Below are 19013 nucleotides of genomic sequence, written 5' to 3' on the forward strand. Positions count from 1 at the left end.
ATGTGATAAATTTAGAGGATTAGGTAGCCCGAGTTTGATTAGTTCATGCTTCTGATTGGCTTAAATGAATTTCTTCGATTAGAGAAGAAATTTTTTTTTATGTGACTAACTCGGTAGATTGCTTATCCTAGTGGGAGTATGGTTGAGATTAATTTGGAATTAATCTCCTATATGATATAAATTTGCGTGAAAATTAAATTAGAAATTAATAATTAGACATTGAGGCGCAAGAGATGATTAAGAAGCTTAGCGAATTTTCGATCTTGCGACATGTATTAATTATTTTTGTTCTGACTTAGATTAACGTGGCAAATTTCTTAAATGTGTGTGCAATTAGATGCGCATAATTTAGTAACTTTGAGATAACCATGAAAAAAATCTAGAGATTATTTATACGACTTAATCGTCACATTAATCTCCTCCATGAGCAGTAGTTGGTAACAAATAAAGATTATTGTGAGTGTCAGATTATCTTAGACCATCATTATTATGAAACCTCTAAAAGGTTTAGAGTAAAATTGGAAGTGCGCGTGAGACTCTTGCACTATAATTTTTTATGGAAGTTGATGGGATCAACTGTCAGATAGAGATAAACCACTATTTTGCCTTTGAATCTTGTGGGTAATAACAGAAGTTGCGTGTTGTTTTTGTAACGCAAAGATTAATTGCTCCTATATTTGAGGTTGAGCATATAATCTTGAAGCAACTTAGATTAACTCACAGATAAGTATATACCCTCTCTACTTACTATATGTTTGGCAAGTTAGGACATTAAAATTTGAGTGTGCAGGAGTGTTGAGGACATTCTTAATTGGCACATTCATTTTTTAAAGTTTTTATCAATGTACCTTTATGTGGTACTAGCACTGGTAATCTTGCTCAAGTTTTATTTCTCTCTAGCGAGAACAAATAGATTCTTGCAGATATATAAACTTTGGAGCACCCGTTGAAAGTAATAATACCAAGCACCTTGGAGGTTTGCATGGTAACTGTGGCAAAAGTCTGAATAATTAGGTACGACTTAAATTAAGCCTAAAAATCTTGCTCGTGGTTGCATTGATGCAAGACAGGTTTTAGGCTAAAATAATTTCTTACAAAATTTTTCTTTTCTCTCCTATAGTGGATTGGAGAATATGAAAAATATTGAGTATGCAAGAAATAAAGATATATCGCTAGTTAGCGGCTAAAACGTCGCATACTGCATTTGTTGCAAAAAGCAATATTTTTTATTAGTGCTTTTAATACGATATTAAATAAGTCTAGACCTAATTTGATTTAAGACTTATTGAAAGTAGTGGTGTTAGTGAGAATTCCTAGAGGTTTAGAAGTTGGACGGTCACTCATTGACTCAGTGGTATTATTTCTCGGGTGGGGAAATGATATACTAAAATATGCCATTGAGGCTTAGGATGATGGGTGTGAGCTTGAGAAATTGAATATTTTCTCGCTAATGAGATCCCTCTCCTTGGATTAGTAGAGTCAAAGAGAAAAGGCAATATAAGCATTTTCTATGTGAAAGTTCCTATACATGCACATTAAGGACTTTGATAATAAATATGTTGTTTCATCATACAAATGCGATCCAAAATTTTTTCTATGAAAATATATTTTTCAATTAAAATTTTTTTAAAAAAATCGCAATCGTATGAGTTATATGATGAGAACAATTATCTCGCAGTTTATTGACTTGCTGAGAATGGTGTTATAAATGAATTATGGCGCAAAGCAGTTGTTATATCACACTTGGGTTGATGTAATATGGGGTTGCAGCCATAATTTTGATTTGTCGTCCTTAGATCGAATTCATTCGCTTTTGAGAAAGGCTGAGTGACTATTTTGTGCAAACGTGAATTCTATTAAAAATCGAGAGGATTTCAACTTGATCATTTTTTGGTTGAGTCAAGAAAATTACTCGTATTTTCGGCGAGAGTGGGGAATTGTGGATTTTTGTAACACTTTTTTTTTGGAAAGAACGTTTTCATAATATTTCATTCCACATTACCTTAACCTTAATATTTTCGAAATTATTTTTATATAAGATCTCCGAAAATAGTGGGAGTATACCTTTGAGTTAAGGTGTACCATTAGTGATAGTGACTCCCAAAAGTTATAGAATATAAAGGTTCTCTTAAATAGCGTGGTAGCTTTATATCAATATTCTCTCGTCGTTTAGAGACTAGAAGAGAATATTTTGTAATATCGCTCCGCTAAAGATATTGAATTCACATAGTAGGAATCCCAACATAGAATCTTAGATTTACTTCACTTATATGATCCGATCTGGGGTTGTTGATCTAATTGATAGAGGTATAGATCCATCTCTTGACACTAATTGAGTTGCATTTAGATAACTATTGATCGCATATTTATTGAAACTTTTCTTGAAGGTGTTAAATAGCTGATTCTCAGCGGAGAATTAGATGGTTCGCTTTTGTGATGTTTAGGCATGAAGTACTTTGAGCGCATGATTGTTGCTAGTACTATTTTGGTACATAAAGCGAATGAATGTTGCTGGTGCTGTTTACATGCGGCCTAAACAAACCATCTATTCAAAGATACCCAATGTACCTAGTCGTTTTTATTTAAACGACCTATTGAATAAAATGTGGTTCTTTGAACGTTATTGACAATATTAGAAAAGTGTCATCATAAGAGATATTGCGAACTGGTTGTCTTAATAATTAATTGTCGCCTAATAAGAGGTTTTCCATACTACTAGGTGATGGACATGGATTTGTGAAAAGAAGCTCAGGTTTCATGTCTTGTGAGACTGTTTATAAGAAAAACAGTTTCTAGGAGCTCTTGTTCAAAATCCATAGACAATTAATGAGATGGAAAATACTAAAAAATCTAGTTTTGTTTATACTGTTTGGTGTTTCCATTATGGTTTGCTCATGGGAGTTAGAGGTTAAGATTTTGTTAGAGGGTAAATATGGCTTACTTTGTTAAGTGAGTTTGTGATGCGATTGTCGTTAAAAGTAATGACTAGACTATTATGATTGTCTTTGAGGGCAAAGGCCCTAATCGCTTTACCCTTAATGAAAAATAAATTATGATTATCTCACATGCTTTTGTTGAGTGCAAGAGATTTATATGAAACCTTGAAGTCGCAAATTAAGTTTGCTGAATAACATTTGAGGTCACCTTGTAGATTCTTAAAAATCGCAGTTAGACTTGCTGACTAGAATCAACGGCTTATATTGTGAGTTTGACCTAAATTAGATTCGTGATCAGTCATTGCTGACTTCTTGGTTGTGCAAAGGACCTTTACATGTAAAAGCTGAGTCTCTTGGTAGGAGCATGTTTTGGAAAGTTACTACACATTAGAATGCGCATGGAGAGAAATGGTTATTAAACACCACTTGAGAGTTGCGGTTTAATAATTTGTTGTTGACCATGTGATTTCTCTGTACCTCACGGTATTGCTCGTCATGCACATGATACTGATGTGTTCTATGATCATGTGGCGTGATTAGAAGCATTCTTTGGTAAGCACACATATTCACCATAAATTTAAGAGTTATGGTGAAAAATGTATATTGACAGGCTTAGATCGGCTCACTCACACGAGCGATCGCCTTTGGCGCTATAAAGAGGTAGCGAGCAAAGATGAAACAATGTGTCACTCGGTACTTGTCCAGAGAGGGATAAGTTGTAAGACACAAAAGATATGTCGTCTTAGTGGGAACTAAGATGAGGTCTAAGGACCGTGCATGGTTACCCACAATCCATGTAGCTTGTGGTTTAAGCCAGATGCGAGATCCTCTTTGGTGCTTTGGATAGCGAGCAAATAGAGGGACTCGGGTTAGGCGCTGAGATCGCGACTAGACTAAGATCTGTATGGTATATTGAGATTAGATATACGTTTTTTCTTCGGAAATAGAAATCCACCGTAACATGTATTTTATACTACATGTGCTTTTGCGACCAACAGTAGAGGTGAGTGAATGGTTCCCTGCTTCCTCACCGTGTGAGTCCTGTAGGTCATAATTGATGACCTTAATTTATTTATGCCCTTAGGAGACCTTTGACTATGTTACGAGATTGATGTTTTAGCGTCTGCTACTTTGGCATGTTATCTATGGCCATGTATGATGCAGTCTAAAGAGGCATTGCTGGGAAAGCGACTAGACTGAAACTAAATGACATGAGCGCGAAGGGAAGACTATTTGGTAACACATCGATAATGGTGTGTACTCATTGCCGGCAAGTTATATTGCTTCTTGGGAGTTGCGATATAGCTGTGAGTACATCATGTTTTATGGAAATTGAGCGTTGCTTTGAGTCATTTGAACTCGAGAGGGATTATGGATACTTAGTCTGATGTGACCAAATGAGTCGGGGCATAACGAGACACTTTTAGGGATGTTGCTATGCTGGTCTTCTCTTGGAGAGATTTGGTATAGTGCTCCCATTTTTCTTTTATAGCTGTGCTCGATGGTCGCAAGACCTATTTGCCAGTATGAACAAGATTGAGAACATATTGAGAGATGCAGACCTGGGGTCTTTCCCACTATGTGTGAGTGGGAGATGTAAGAAAGGGGCACCCATAGTGGGCACCCCTTCACCTCCTCTTGGGGGTTATGAAGTGGATCTTAAGCCACTTCATGAGGCTTGATGGCTGGCTCTTAATGGCCAGAAAGGGGGGTTACACTAGAGAGGCTATTTACATAGTCTCTCCCCCTCTTTGGAAATGTAACTTGGATAAACAAGCTTTCTCTCTCAAATGGTTCTCCCTAGTCACGGCATCTAGGCTGTGAAACGTGTGAGTGTTGCTTTGGTATTACCACGTAGCACACTCCACCATCGATGCAAAGATCGTGAACGAACAACGACACTGGACAATCTGTGGAACAACCGTACTAGATCCGAGATATTTCCTATGAGGTAATATCATTTCCGCTGTGCATTCTGATCTAATATTTCTAACAGTTATAATCACAACCCATAAGTAGGTATGTAGTCATTTGGCTCTTGAAACGTTGGGGTCAATAAACACCTAATCAAATACTTCACAAGTCCTTGTAGACTAATACTTCATCTTCTGCATCCCTCTTAGCAATCATATTTTTGACATCTAAATGAAGAAGTTTCACAAGAACTTCAAAAAGTGGTGCGTAATGGATGAACTCTCACTCTTATAATAACACTTGAATAGCCTATTTAGCCTAATAATTGTACTGGGCTTGCGAGTTGTCACGATCAATGGGTTCTACTTTTGTAAAATCTCCGAAACCACCAATTTATTTTTTGCTCTTTTTGGGTATTTTGGTTAATATGGTAGGGAATGGATGGGGTTTTGTGTACTTAGAGGAAAGTATTTGAGGGTTCTCGTGCTCCTCCATATATAATATAATAGAAGCGGCATCACCACCACCCCAATTCTTGTACAAATATTACATCGAATACTAATATTTTAATGAAATAAAGTATTATATACTTTCACTAAATAGTTGATGCAATAGAACCATGGACATCAACAAGATCAATTAAGAGATCTGGTGTAGATTCTTTTTTGTCAAAAAATCTTAAAAAAAATAGACATTTCTGGCTTGAAATCATGTGAAGCGTTTTTCAAGACAACTTCATCAACATTTAGAATAAAGCCTCGTTTGTTTTCACAAATATTCTCATCTCATCTTATTATTATAATTTTCTCAAATTTCTACATAAAATAAAATAAACAATTCAACTTTTTCAAATTCTAAAATAAAAATAATATTAAAAAATATATTCTAACAATATTTTATTTAAGTTTTAACTTTTATCTCAACTCAGTTTATTTCGTCTACGAAAACAAACAAGCCCTACACATGGTCACGACCTCTAAAAGCACATACCTAAAATATTAGCCACCGTAAGAAAAGTCGAGCGTACAAGAAAAGTTGAGCGTTCACTTTGTTTATCGATGCATAACTTTGTCAATATTTCTCAATTGATTTATCAAATTATCATTAGCTTTAATAGCAACATTATGCATTGAACTTTAATCATCAGCTATTAAAGTTCACTTTGTTTACTTTGATAAATCGAGCGTTCAATTTGTTTATCGATGCATAACTACTTTTCTTATAATTTATTGATGCATAACTTTGTCAATATTTCTCGATTGATTTATCAAATTTTCTTTAACTTTAACAGCAACATTATGCATTGAACTTTAATCACTAGCTATTAATTTATTGATAAAAGAAATAAAATGTGGTGAGTCCTAAATAAAGAATCGTAAAATAAAGTTATAAAAGGAATTGTTAGGCACAGTGATTCAGAATATCACACAAAAATTGAATCTCTAGATTTTACTGGTCCTAAACTAGGTTACAATTGTAATGATACTTGTTGCCAGACAAAGGGTAAGACAATCCATGTCTTATCTAAATCTGAAGAACAAGAAAACCTATTGCTAACCTTGATTTCTCAAATAATAAATCCTGAGCTTAAGGAAGAATATCTTCTTAAGTTAAGAAAGGTTATGGCTCGCCAAGAACCAAAACCCTCTAAGCAAAGGATTAGTTTTCAAGAAATCTTAGAGAGATTTCAAAAGAAAAAACTCAAGGAAATTTCTAATATATATATATATATATATATTGAATAATGTCCTCAAAATTGGAGGAAACCATGCATGCATGAACAAGGACTCAGGAAAAAAAAATCAACCCAGACTAAACGCATGATCACAACTTCAAGACTAACATCTTAAGAAAGGAAGGCCTAATTTATCCTTTAGCCTATGCGGTAGATCAGCAAATAACGTCCAAATACTAGGCGATTCAACATCCAAACTAGCAAGAAAATCAGCACAAGCATTACTCTCTTTGAAAACATGCCAAATCACAATTTGTCTAGATAAGAGAATATAATATATTCAATTTATTTTATAATTAAAATTTATTTACAATTTAACATACCATATTAATTCACGTGGGAAGTATTATATATAGCTACAGAGAGATTCCATGCATGATTGCCGTATATAGCTTGCAGGTTACGCACGAGGGAGGATATAAACACTTAAAATAATTACTTTACTTTTCTAAAATTTATCTTTCCAACAAAATGCCCCCCCTCCTCTATTTATGGGTTTCCATCATAAATATACACTATACAAATCTTTTAAAAATGCATAGCTTCTTTGATATTAATTAAATTCAAAAACTATTTTTCTATTATTATTATTATAACAAATGCTTCTCATAAGCACACACTTTCTATTGCTAAAATGATATTACTTGAATAGTAAGAAAAATTTAAAATTAAATTTTGTCAATAAAATCGTACCATGTTAGCAGTTTGAAGAATGCGTCTTCCATACTGACTTGTAAATATATTTTTAGTATTAATTTTAAACAAGTTAAAAGTCTTTTAGAACTTAAAAGTGTTTCTTTTAAATGTTTTTTTAATTAGAAAATCCTAATATGAATATTAGAAAAAAAAACTTTAACCACTTATTAGAGAAACATGCATTTTAGTATTGAGTAGGAGGGAAAGAATTGATATTAAAAGTCTTTTCTTTTGTAATTTCTCAAAAATTGTAACATAGTTTGAAAAAGTTATTTTTAGTATGAATAACTCTATTCTAAAATCTCGACACCACACACCATCTACGTGGCCACCCGCTATTATATTGTTTTATTTTATCCTGACGAGTAGAATTTTAATTTTATAGTTGTGTAATAATTGATTGATAGAGATACTCACGGATGTATTTGTGACTTGTGGATGGCAAATGCAGTAATATGCATTGAATTGGCAAATGCATGTGCTCTAGTCTTCCTAGTTGACTCTATTTGCTCTGTGTAATGAGTTAATTGCAGAAAACAAAGGGTAACGGAGCATCCAAATTCTAAAGTCTTGCCAAAAGCAAAAGCATTCATTGTCTGATATAGTGTGTGTACTGGAACTGCAGTTGAAGCTTGGGACTTAACATTGATATGGATACTAATACAGTGCTGCGCTTTGGAAATCTGGTTTCGAGGGATAATTTTTCTGTGCTCTGGAAACAGAAAGATGTCTTTGAGAAATTTGATTTCAATATGAGAAGATTGTATTTCTTCTTTTCCCATCTTTCGGTAGAGTACAAGTTTGAAATCTCCTATGAGAACATTTGGAAGATTGAGCTATATTGTCCACGTGATCAACCAACAAAGTTTCTTCTCATTCAGGTTAGCCAGGTGAAAACTTTAACCCAAAATAACGTTTCCTCAATTAACTGTGCTCCATACATTCTTCAGTTTACATATAGGCATATGAAGCTAGTAATCTGGTTTCTCTGTTATATGTATAGGATGCTATACTTTTTCTTACCAGCACACTTAGCACTATTCTAGTTATATATATTGCCACTGTTCATCAGTGAACATTACATAAGTTCATCAGTAGGTCTAATGACGATTCTATACAAATTCCAAGAAAAGAAAAAATGAAACCCAGTATCAGAAAGTCTTTAGTTGGGAGCAGAAACCTTTAGCCCCTTTTAGTTTTGTTTTGGGTTGATATCATGTGTATATTTATTAGATACTCAAATAAATGCTGTTTTCACATTTTGATGATCTCATTCTAGTTGGAAATTTCATGTCGAGGTCAACTATGTCCATCCCTTGGAATTAATGGTTGTTGAGTCAAAAGTGCTACTCTCTTTTTCTTCACTAAATGATTTCTTGTTTATATTGCTAGCTACTCGGTTCTCCAAAGATTTATGAGAAAGTTGTATCTACTGGACATCATCATGAGTGGGTTCGAGCAGTTGATTTCACTCCATTCTACTGCATTGGCCAATCTTCTGCTCTATGTTTGGAGGTTCCAAATAAGCTCCGGCTTCTGAAATTCCACCTTGATTTTGTCCACTATAAAAAAAATGAAGAACAACTTGGATTGATGGAAGGGTCTCCTTTCTCTTGCAGTTCTGGTCTTGTGCCCATTGTGAATCCACCCATAGGCTTCAACCTGCCATATAAAATCTTGTTTAAGATCAACTCCTTAATTCAGCATGGATGTGTTCCAGGGCCAGCACTTGATGATGAGTTTTATCGTGTAGTCGATCCAAAGAGTACCAAAATTGAGTACATAGAAAGTGCCCTGGACAAGCTGTTTCATTTAGGAGACTACTGCTATGAACCTGTGAGATTGCTCAAGGAACAATTTAAAGGATATGCTACATCTACGCTACTTCCTAGAGATCCTGCTATTTCTTTATGCGATGGGCTGGTGTATGTACACAGGGTTAAAGTTAAAGTTACTCCATCTAAAGTATACTTCTGCGGTCCAGAGGTGAATCTCTCCAACAGAGTCTTGCACAATTATCCGGAAGATATTGACAATTTCCTACGTGTTTCTTTTGTCGATGAGGACTTTGATAAAGTGTCCTCAATAGCTTTATCTCCACGTCCATCATCTGCAAATGAGGATAAGCGAACTAGAGTTTATGAGAGAATAATATCCACTTTGAGAAATGGCATAGTTATTGGAGATAGGAAGTTCGAGTTTCTTGCCTTTTCATCCAGTCAGGTACAAGATAATTCTGTTTGGATGTTTGCTTCAAGAACAGGCCTGACTGCAGTAGATATCAAAGAATGGATGGGTGATTTTCAAGATATAAGGAATGTGGCAATATATGGTTCCACACTGGGCCAGTCTTTTGGCTCTTCTACAGAAATTGCCAGTGTTGGCATAGATGAAATTGAAGTTATTCCTGACGTAGAAGTTAAGAGGGGAGAAGCCATGTATTGTTTCTCAAATGGCATAGGGAAGATATCTCAAGAGTTGGCTTGAAAAGTGGCAACAAAGTTAGGCTGCTATTCTGTTCCATCAGCGTTTCAGATTCAATATGGTGGGTACACTGGTGTTGTGGCTGTTGATCCGACATTGTTGGCGAAGTTGTCATTGAGAAAGAGCATGTTAAGATACAAATCACTTGACACAAAACTCGATGTTCTGGCATGGAGTAAGTTTCAGCCTTGTTTTATGAATCGCCAGATAATCACTCTTTTGTCTAACCTTGGAGTGAAGGATCAAGTTTTTCTAAAAAGGCAAAGGGAGGCTATAGATCATCTGAATGCCATGATAACAGATCCGTCAAGAGCGTAAGAGGCACTGGAGATGATGTTCTCAGAAGACATTACAAAAGTTTTGAAGGAAATGCTTATATATGACTACAAGCCAGATGTGGAACCATTTCTTTCAATGGTGCTCCAAACATTCCGTGCATCTAAGTCGATGGACATAAGGTTTGGAACAAGGATATTTGTTCCAAATGGAAGAGTTATGATGGGATGCCTAGATGAAACCAGGACATTGGAATACGGTCAAGTATTTCTGCAAGTTTCCCGCTTTAGTAAAGAGCTCTGTAACCAGTCATCCGTTATGTTTAGTGTCAGCAGTTCAAACCCAAATAACTTCTTTTTTGAAGGTGAGGTGATTGTTGCTAGAAACCCATGTTTACACCCAGGAGATGTACGAGTACTTAAAGCTGTTAATGTGCCTGCTCTACATCACATTGTGGATTGTGTTGTTTTCCCACAAAAGGGAAAAAGGTAAGATTTTAATATCCCATTGTAGCTACTTCTAAAACATGACTACCTATTTGTGCTCTTATCTAATCAATAGATAAAGAACAAAATCTATTTTTCTCAAGTAGAAACTACACATATAAAGTTAATTACCCTAAAAGATAAATAGTCTATTTACATTGTCATGTATAATATGCTATTTGCGAAGATACTAGATTTAGACTAAACTTTGTTTTTATATTGCATTGTTGTTTCTTCATCCACAATATTCAAAAGTCATATGCAACATTATTTTGGTATACTCTTTACTAACCTTATTTGAGTAATTGTGTTTAGACCTCATCCAAATGAATGTTCGGGAAGCAGTTTGGATGGAGATAAGTACTTTGTCTGTTGGGACCATGATCTAATTCCTCCTCTGCAAACTCAACCAGCGGAAAATTTTGCAGCTCCAACTCTGCAATTGGATCATGATCTTACGATAGAGGTATTTATTAGTCATTTTGATTTGAAAAAGTAGCAATAGAACAAGTGCTAGAATTTGATATTTCAAGTTTGTCACTGCAAGTAATTATCACATTAACTGCAATATGAATGGAATGATATATGTGTATGTGTGTGTATATATATATATTAGCTATCACTGATAATTTTCTTCACATTTGCTTACAGTTGAGAGAATACATCGTGCTGCAATCATCTAGCATCTAGCCTTCATTACCTTGGATTTTACCTTTTTTCAACGACAACTAAGCATTTAGCTTATATATAGTTGCCTCTATACTTGCACATCCAATGAGCATATAGAAGTATTTGGTGATCCAAGAAGCTGTTTCCAAATGCACATCTATACATAAAAATATGTTTAGACAAAATTTAGAAATCTTTTCTGTCTTTGCAAATATTTAACAAATATGCATTGCAACTGCATCTTCATGTGAAGTAAATAAAGTTATGTAGGATCGAATGAAAGGCTCTGACCTCTCACATTTCCATGTCCTTTGCAACAACTTTCTTCCACAACTAACATATGAAAGCCGGTTATTGTTGTCCTGCAGGAATTACAGGAGTGTTTCATCAACAACATAGTCAATGAAAATTTAGGAATCATCCAAAATGCCCATACTATCTTTGCAGATAGGGAGCCCAGCAGCGCAATGAGCCATAAATGTTTGGAACTTGCTGAGCTATACTCAATTGCAGTTAACTTCCCGAAAATTGGTGTTGCAGCTAAACTACCTCCTCATCTACGTGCCCATGAGTATCCCAATTTCATGGAAAAGCCTAAAAAATGCACCTACAGATCAAGATCTGTTATAGGAAAGCTTTTTCGCGAAGTGAAATACATTGCATTGCGCATGAGTCCTATAAAGCCCTTCACTTTGGAAACAGCAAAACAGTACTACGACTCTGACATGGAAGTAGACGACTTTGAGGACTATCTCGGCGATGCTTTGAAATACAAAAGTGACTATGATTACAAGTTGGGGACTTTGATGGACTATTATTAGATCAAAACTGAAGCTGAAATACTTAGTGGCAACATTTTGAAAATGCCAAAACGTTTTCATAGGAAGGGAATTGTAGATGCAATTAAATATGCTATGTATTCCTTAAGAATGGTAGCCAAAACTTGGTTCAATGAGGGAGATGATTCTGACACTTATAATGCAAAAGCAAAAGCATCAGCATGGTATCATGTCACATATCATCATACTTACTGGGGTCGTTACAATGAGGGAATGGATAGGGCTCATTTCCTAAGTTTTCCATGGTGTGTCTATGACAAGCTTCTGCAAATCAAGAAGGATAAAGGGAGCATAAACCCTTCACTTCTGTCATTTCCGGACCATCAGCTCAGTCAACTTATCTGAATATGAAAGCAGTATGATATCACTACTATTTTACCTTTGATTAGTACTGTTACCGGTATTTGCTTGTAAATATGTTGTAATTCCTATATTACTTAAACAGATCTCCGGGTATATATTTTGACATTAATTCTGCAATGTATATATTTTGACACCAAAGCTAAGAAAACAAAGCTAGTTTCCACGTGCAAGAGAACAACAACTCCTGCAAAACTGTTAAAAGTTCAGATTTATAAAGTACTTCATCTTTAGTTTATAAGATTCCATCCATCCCTACTCCTGCTTGGCCAACGCTTGAAACAGCTGATAAAGTAGAATTCATCCTTAATTTTGAAAGAGATGTATCCAATGCTTTAAACAAATGTCATTGTTATGGTCCCGCCAGTTGTAATTCGTATTCTAGTGTAAATGCAAAAGAAAGAAAGAAATTTAAGAAACAAAATGAGAAAGAAGATGAAGAAAGTTCTGATTTTCGAGAAATCAGAACCTCCAAACAAGAATCATGTATTACTTGCGTGAGTAATCAATACAATTCAGTCTCTATTTTTATACAACTCTCCAGGTTTCCATTAATCTGATTACAATGGAGAAGGGTATTTCCATAATACCCCTATTAAGTAAACACGTGCTGGCCACCTGCTCTCCCTTAAATCACTGAACTCTTGGCCGGGTTTGGATAGAGAGATGCTTTCATCTCATTTCTCAAAATTTCATAAAATACTTTAACTCAAGCCATTTATAACACATCTCATCTCAACTCAAATATCTCACTATCCAAACCAAGCCTACTCAATCCTTAATTATCCCCTATTGCATCAACTTCATACAAGTATTGCATATCCATCTTCCACATCCTTCTCTGCTCACAACATTCCCTTCCCCATCAAAAGGCCTTGCCCACAAGGTCAGGGTACTGGCTTCTCAATTGATCCACAGGGACCCAAGTAGAATCCTCATCTGCTACACTTTTCCCTTTAACAAGAAGCTCAATGAATGGCTTATTGTCAACTTGACGCATACGTCGTTGCCGAATAGCTTCTGACTCAGTTCTAAATCCTCCATGTACATCTATCAGTGGCAAAGAAGGTGAAACATACCATGGATGGTCCCAATGCTTCTTGAAATTGGAGTATGTCATATTGATTCTAATCTATATGCAATCTTCCCAATGCGCTGCAATACTTTGAATGGGCCAAAAAAATATGGGTGCTAGTTTGTAATTAGAACGTTGAGATACACTATGTTGCCTGTATTTTTGTAATCTTAAATAAACCATGTTCCCCACTTGAAATTGCCGAGGTCTATGTTGTATGTCATATTGATTCTTCATAACCACCTAAGCTACTAACAAATTCCTTCCCAACAGTTCAAAGATCTCCTCCAAGATCTTAATTGAAAATCTACTTCAGCATTCTAAGTAGTGCCCGAGATATATTGAAGCAAAGTAGGCGGAGGTATGCCACTTTTGTTGGGAAGTTGTTCCAATTTTCTGTTCTAACAAGAACTTCAGACTTCGCTGATATGTCTTAATAGAGAAAGTTTTTCCCAACAAGTAAGGTCTCCATTTCTTAATAGCATAAATAAGAGCAAGTAGCTCTTTTTCATACATTGACAAATCTAAAATCTTCCCCATAAAGGCTTGACTCCTGACTTAGATAAGCTAATGGTCTACTTGCATCAAAACTACCCCAATTCCCACAACAAAGCATCACACTCAATTACAAATATCCTTGTAAAATTGAGTAAGGCCATAACTGGGGGTTTACCAAAGTTCTCTTCAATGCCTCAAAAGTGGCAGAAGCTTCAGTACATGAACTGAATGCATCTTTCCTCTGTAGAGCAGTCAAGGGTGCTACAATCAACCATAATCTTTTATAAATTTCCTATAATAACCAGTCAAGCCCAGAAATCCCCTCGAGGATTTAACTGATCTAAGTACTGAACATTCAACCATGGACTTGATCTTAGAAGAGTCTACCACACTCTATCAGTAGACACTAAGTGACCAAGGTAGTCTGTAACGCCCTGTTCCAAGAGATTCGGAGAGTTAACTCTTAATATCTAAAATCAACTTAAATAACACAACTATAAAATCCAGAAAATCCCATAAAATGTTAATCCATTTAATCAATCCAAATATCTAAGTTCCTCCATGGGGACAATAAAGAGAATCTCAATAACATAAATTAAAAACTCTCTAAAACTCGAAATTATATATCCTTAACTCATCAAATCAAAATACCTGAAAAATAAAATCAGTTTACTAACTACGATTCTCAAATAAGCACTTGTACCCTCAGGCACTTATTCCACTTCGATCATCACACTTTGCTAAAACTTCCTACGCTTGTCCTCCAGCTGAACCATCAAAATTATCTAAAAAATATATGGAGATAAGGGGTGAGTTATCAACAACTCAGTAAGCAGAGGACGTATACTAGTGTGTAAACATGAGCATTACAGAAATCAGAATGCAGAACAAAACATTTTCATTTTCAGAGTGCGGAAGCAAAATATGTTATCAAAATATCAAAGCGAAGATTTAGAAATAATTTCATCCAAAAATATTCTTTTGGCATAGCATAAATGATCATCATCATCATCAGAATATCATATCATAACAGAAGCCATGTATAACCCCCGTGGTAGGGTTGTGCAATCTGCGGATAACCAAGCAGAACATAAATCACTTTGTCACCAATGTGTGCACTCAAAACAGAGACCACTACTATAACCCGTGGCAGGGTCGTATCTACTATTATAACCCGTGGTTGGGCCGTATCCACTATTATTACTTGTGGTTGGATCGTATCCACTATTATAACCCGTGGTTGGGCCGTATACACTATTATTACTAGTGGTTGGGTCGTATCCACTATTATAACCCGTGGCAGGGCCGTACTAAATAGAACAGAAACAAAATAAAATTCAGAATCAAAGAGTCATGCCAAATGTTTTCAGAGATCACATCTTATCCAAACAGAGTACTGAACAAAATCATAGTATCTTCGTAATCAAAACAGATCCAAAGCATATTTACAATATTTATGCACAAATTTTTATATTCGCTCTTTTTGCATAAATTAGAAATAAAGTGTAAACAATAAGCTCATGTCTACACCAGTTATGATGGAAAATACTCTCTTCTTAAACAGAATCTCATGAATAATGCAGAACAAATAACTGAGGTAGTTCAAATCTCTTTTCATAACCAAATATGTATATTTTTCAAAAGTCAACCTCAGCTCATTTTATTTTAATGCAAAGTCTAGCATAGGAACCCTCTTACATGGACTTCTTAGCTTTTTCAGAATTTTCCTCAAAAATGTCAAACAATAATTAATCATCACCTATAAAATAATCACATAATTCTTGTAAATTTTCAATTAAATCTCATATTTCGATATTCAATCCTACGCTTCTAAAATGGCCTATTAAATTCCTCAAAACCTAAAATTCAACTAATCACTTTCTAAAATTGTCACTGTTGATTTAATAACTATGACTAAAACATTTAAAAGTTTGATCTATTTATTATTGAAAACAATTTATAAAGTTTAATACTAGATAATATAATTATTTCAAACTATTTTAAAATAAACTATAACTATTTTTAAATAGACTAAATCATATCTAAAGTATAAAAACAACATTACACCAATATTATTTACTCTTAAAATAAATCTTTACTTAATAACATGTTAAAAAAATACTTAAGTGATTTTCTGTAATCCTAAATATATAAGAGTGTACTATTACATAATATAAATTAAAAGCCCATTAATATATCATGTATTGGAGGGTATTATGGTAATTTCAATTAATTCTTTGAAAACTAAACAAAACCTGCGTAAAACAACAGAACATGCACGGCAGGGCATACTCACAAAGGAAAAATCACACGGCAGCGTGCGACATAGCAAGGGGCCAGGCAGACGGTGGTGATCTCTGTGGAGCACTGGACGAGAGAGAGAGAGAGAGAGACCAACGAATGAGGAAAAATAATGAATGACATAGAGTAAGCCGAGAGAGAGAGTGACACGGAGGTACTGTCGGTGGCTTACCAAAAGGGACGCGGCAGAAAAGGAGTGGCGTGGAGTGACCGTCGGAGTTCTCTGTGCCGGTGGTAACGATGTGGAGGCGCTGGCACCGTGTGTGGTGGCGTTGAACGACAAGGGCACTAGGCTGTGTTGCTCTGTTTTCGGTGACTAAAACAGGGGAGTTTCGGATCACTCCGCAGATGGTTGTTCTCGGTACTTTGGTGGTGGTGCAGCGGTGTACGGCGTAAGAGCTTTCCAGTGATGGTCAAGTGGAGGTGATGCACGGCGAGGTGGAGCTGCGATCCGTGGAGACGCAGTGTGCACGGGTTGCTTCGGTTTTAAGTGGAGATGGAGGTGGCGGTGCGGAGGAGTTTGCTGCAAACGTACAAGGACGCCGGCTATGACAGTGCGGTGGTTGAGGCTTATGTTCGCGTGGTCTGGGCAGTGGGCACGGTGGTGAGGTCTGGGCTGATGTTCGCAGTGGAGAGTGGATGAATTGTGCGGCAGCAATGAGTGGGTACTGTGGTTGATTGAGGCTGAGGCCTGAAAAAGGAGAAGCGGCAACTCTAAGTTTTCGTTGAGGATGAAGAACGTGCAAATATATAGGTGAAAGGATGACCAAAAAATAAAACCCTAGAGAGATGAGAGAGACGTGTGTGTGCATGCATGCCGTGAACGAATGTGTGAGTATGCATGACGTGGATGAGAGGCAGACCTAGGGGGGAAAAGAAAATATAAAAATGGAAAGAAAAGAAAACAAAATTAACTCTAGTGTTTAAAACAAAAATAAACATGTGAAGAAAATATAATAAAATAAATGAACTAAAAATAAATAAATAGATAAAAATAGAGCTTGGTTAGGTCCGGGTGTTACATTCTCCCCCCCTTAAAAAAATTTCGTCCTCGAAATTTGTTAGTACCCATTAACAAAGCCTAAATATTTATCCGTTACAACCATTCATGCCTACACCAAACGTCAATCATATTGTCGAACTTAATTAGTATTCCAGAATTGTCGAACCTAATATTCCAAATTCTAACCCTCCAATATGATCGATCGTATTCTTCCATATTTTTCCTAGCCATACACGTTCGCACACACTGCCTGTTCAAGTCTAGAATATAAACCTCCCTAATGCAATTAAAGACCAAATAATAAATTCCAAAATCTCCACCTAATATAAAACCTCAATAAATAACGAAATAAAGTCTCAAATCACCAAAACCACGCTTCCGCTACTCACTCTAACAATTTATAGTCCTAAAAACATTGAATCTCATACATCGGAAAAGAACTAACCCCCACAATTAAGGAGTCCGTACATTTTTTTTTTTTTGTCACAACTAACTAACAGAGAACTCCTAAAACAATATAGTATAATCAAAAGTTCAAAGCTTAAGTCCTGACTAACCTCGATTCACAAATTTCAAATCCTTAGAAAATCTACTCTCAACCAACTTCAATATTCTAAGCTATACGATTAAAACAGTACCATGCAAGCGTGATTAACCTCGACTCAAATAAAAAGATTTCAAGGAGAAATAGAGTGAGGTACCTGTGATCTCATTGTTATCGCCCTCAGCATCTTCAGCTGTCAATGCAAACACTCGAGCTGGTTCCATTCGACATTGATTGTTTCCTTGAGTCGTTTGTCGGGGACCTGGGGGTGTATTGAACTTATTCTTTTCATCTGACAGTAATGGGCATTCTCTGATGAAATGGCCAGTCTTTCCACATCGAAAACATGACCCATTTTCCTTTCTACACTCCCCAGTGTGCACGTGGTTACAAAACTTGCAGGGGTTATTTGATTGATATCCCTGCACTTGCTTTTGCCCCGAGCTGCTCCCATCATTTCTCTTCTTCCATGGCCCTTGATCCATCACAGAATGAGACCCCTGTGGCGCAGTCCTCTTCCTCTGATCCAGCAGTGCTGCACCTCTTTGAAGACTCCGCTCAAAAACTGTGGCCTTATTCACCAACTCTGAGAAGTTTCGGATTTGAAAGCCCACAATTCGTTCATAAATCTTTTCATTCAACCCCTGTTCAAACTTACGAGCCTTCTTCTCCTCATCAGAGATCAAATATGCAGCAAAACGTGATTACTCGATAAATCTAGCTGCGTACTGGTGTACTGTCAAAGCTCCCTGTACCAAATTAGCAAACTCCATAGCCTTGTCATCTCGGACTAAGGTTGGGAAAAAGTGTTCCAAAAAGATCTGCTTGAAGTGCACCCAACGGACTATTTCCCTCCCTTCTGCTTCTCTGATGGTTCTTTCAGAAATCCACCATGTTTTTGCTTCTCCCGTTCGTTTGAAAGCAGAGTATAGAACCTTATGCTCATCCGTGCAGTTTATAACGTGGAGTATCTCCTTGATATCTTGGATCCAGTCTTCTGCTAAGGTTGCGTCACCCCGACCATCGAAGGTGCGAGGATGCATTCGATTAAACTGTTCTATGGTGCATCTCCATTCATCATTTGTCGCATTCATACCCGACACACTTCTTTCCCGACGACGAGGTGGCATCTTGATAACTTGGATTATTAAAAAAAAAATTACAAGAATAAAGGGTTTGTACAAAATAAGCAAATGAT

At 36.1% G+C, this 19013-nt stretch overlaps 1 pseudogene; it reads left to right on the forward strand.

Annotated features, from left to right (window-relative positions):
- The first annotated feature begins 7931 nt into the window (after positions 1 to 7931).
- On the forward strand, positions 7932 to 12379 carry LOC121258671 (annotated as a pseudogene).
- The last annotated feature ends 6634 nt before the right edge of the window (positions 12380 to 19013 follow it).

The sequence above is a fragment of the Juglans microcarpa x Juglans regia genome, chromosome 3S (genome assembly GCF_004785595.1).
Source record: "Juglans microcarpa x Juglans regia isolate MS1-56 chromosome 3S, Jm3101_v1.0, whole genome shotgun sequence".
Lineage (NCBI taxonomy): Eukaryota > Viridiplantae > Streptophyta > Magnoliopsida > Fagales > Juglandaceae > Juglans > Juglans microcarpa x Juglans regia.